The sequence below is a fragment of the Oryx dammah genome, unplaced genomic scaffold (genome assembly GCF_014754425.2).
Source record: "Oryx dammah isolate SB20612 unplaced genomic scaffold, SCBI_Odam_1.1 HiC_scaffold_21, whole genome shotgun sequence".
Lineage (NCBI taxonomy): Eukaryota > Metazoa > Chordata > Mammalia > Artiodactyla > Bovidae > Oryx > Oryx dammah.
In genome coordinates, this window is record NW_024070205.1 from 57,624,060 (window position 1) to 57,626,919 (window position 2,860).

A 2,860-nucleotide genomic window follows, 5' to 3' on the forward strand; every position below is an offset into this window, starting at 1 on the left:
ACCCCAAATTAATAAGGCCACAATACAAACAACTTTGATTCAATTGCCAAAATGACTGCTTTCAACTAAATATCACTTTTTATTTTTTATAAATTCTTATGCTTTTTCTCAGACCAGTTAAAAAGAAAGCTAAAGTTCATATATGTGAAGATATATCCCAGAAAAATTATTTATATGTTAATGAAAAAATCTTATATGCTAAGATATGGAATGCAATGTCTTCATGAAGGTTTCCATGGATCTTCCACTTTTGCCATTACCTTAATAAATAATTTATCAGCTCTTACTTTAGGAAGTATAAAGCATGTAGAAGTGGTAATTTAAATGAATGGGTATAAACAGGAGGGGATAGTATTAATGAAAAAAATTCAGGATATTCAAGATACATGCACACAAGTTTAGATATAGGTGGTAACTGAAACTTTTGGTATGAGTGTAATATTGTAGGTTAATGTGATGAAAGGCTGGGAGCTGAAGGCAAGGTATGCAGGGGGAGAAAATAGAGTTTTCATACAGAGATAGCAGGCATAATTATAATAATAAATGCTCTGCCTACTTAGTTTTTGATTCATTTATTTTTTAAAAATGATTACTGGGAAACTTTTTTGTGCTAGAGAATGTATTGAATACCAGATATAAATAATAACAATTTCACCCTTCTTTGAATTTGTAGAAAATCAGATGTGATGTAATTGTTTTCATACAAAATATCCTGTGAACACAGATTAAAAAGAACACAGACAAAAATTTCTTCACCATGACAGAGCCAGAATGCTTTACAAATAAGCTGTCACTTATGCCAGGAGAATAGAAATATCACTGAAAGAAAAAGGGACAACTTATTCCAGATGTGAAAGAATCCTCGGTCAATGATATAGGGTCATTAAAAACTGGAAAGCAAAACAATCCTACATCATTTGAATATCAAGGTAGGAAATGGAGAAGAGAAATACAGCACGAGATGAGAGTGATGCTCATAAGAGTCCTATGAACGGGCAGGAAAAGATCGTATTCTCACTTAGATGAGAAGAGAGACTCAAGAGTTGAAAGCAGCACTCAACTTTACAAGGATGATATTTAGGTTGGTGCAAAAGTAATTGCAATTTTTGCACTGTTGAACTTTGCTTGTTTATCCTTTCTCAAATAAATGTGGTTATGTTATACAGCATTTTAATGTGCATTTCTTGCTTTATATATATTTTTGCTAATGACATTACTTCCTGTGTATTTTATATTTATTTTAGACTATGGAAATAATGAAAAAAAGCAAATTCAAGTGGTTTTCTTATTTGAGTTCAAAATGTGTCATAAAGCAGTGGAGACAACTCAAGAACGCATTTGGCCCAGGAACTGCTAATGAACATACAGTGTAGTGGTGGTTTAAGAAGTTTTACAAAGGGGATGAGAACCTTGAAGATGAGGAGCTTGGAGACCAGCCATTGGAAGTTGACAACGACCAACTGAGAGCAATTATCGAAGCTGATCCTTTTACAGCTACACAAGAAGTTGCTGAAGAACTCAACAGTATACCATTCTGTGGTCACTCAGCATTTGAAGCAAATTGGAAAGGTGAAAAATCTTGATAAGTGGGTTCCTCATGAACTGACTGCAAATTTTTAAAAAAATCACCACTTTTGAAATGTCATCTCTCATTGTATGCAACAACAATAAACAATTTTGCAATTGGATTGTGATGTGCAATGAAAAGTGGATTTCATATGACAACCAGTGGTGGCCAGCTCAGTAGTTAGACTGAGAAAAATCTATAAAGCACTTCCCAAAGCCAAACTTGCACCAAAAAGAGGTCGCAGTTACTGTTTGGTGGTCTGCTGCCAGTCTGATCCACTACAGCTTTCTGAATCCCAGTGAAACTGTTACATCTGAGAAGTATGCTCAGCAAATCGATGAGATGCACTGAAAATTGCAAGGCCTGCAGCCAGCATTGATCAACAGAATGGGCTCAATTCTTCTCCACAATAATACCTTACCACACATTGCACAGCTAATGCTTCAAAGCTTGAAGGAATTGGGTTATGAAGTTTTGCCTCATCCACCGTATTCACCTAACCTCTTGCCAACCCACTACCACTTCTTCAAGCATCTCGAAAACTTTTTGGAGGGTAAACACTTCCACAACCAGCAGGAGGCAGAAATGCTTTCCAAGAGTTCGTTGAATCTCAAAGCACAGATCTTTATGCTACAAGAATAAACAAACTTATTTCTCATTGGCAAAAATGTGCTGATTGTAATGGTTCCTATTTTGGTTAACAAAGATGTGTTTGAGCCTAGTTATAATGATTTAACATTCACGTCCGAAACCATAATTACTTTTGCACCAGCCTAAATAAAACAGAAATCTATTCTGTCTCCCATTCCAATAATCTGTCCAAATAGTAATATTTTCAACACTGAGTTCAAAGAAACTTTAGGATTCTATGATGGGGTCTCAGGAGTTACAAAGACAGGCGAAGGGGAATCTGAATTAACAATCATGAAAGCTCCATTTGTGCTTTTAAAATAATTGGACTTCTTACATTATTTATCTTTGAAAACCATTTTCCACTACATAAATAAAGTTGAGAGATATTGCACTATATCAATCTTCCTCAAGTCAAACTCATGGCTTCATAATGAGCTTGTGAGGTAATGAATAGTCATGAGTAATGTTATCATAACTGGAAGAGGACAAGATGGCAGCTGTCTCCTGGGCGAGGTAACAGCTGGTGACCCATGAGAAAGGCTGACTCAGCTGGACAGCCAGAGACAACTTTGTGAGCAGAGCTAAAATGTGCTCAGAATACTCGAGAAGAATAGCTATGCTTGAGAATGAACTGAACAATTGGCAAGTACCTGTTATTTT

At 35.7% G+C, this 2,860-nt stretch overlaps 1 pseudogene; it reads left to right on the plus strand.

The window, feature by feature from the left end:
- The first annotated feature begins 1,264 nt into the window (after positions 1-1,264).
- On the plus strand, positions 1,265-2,256 carry LOC120880126 (annotated as a pseudogene).
- Positions 2,257-2,860: the final 604 nt, after the last annotated feature.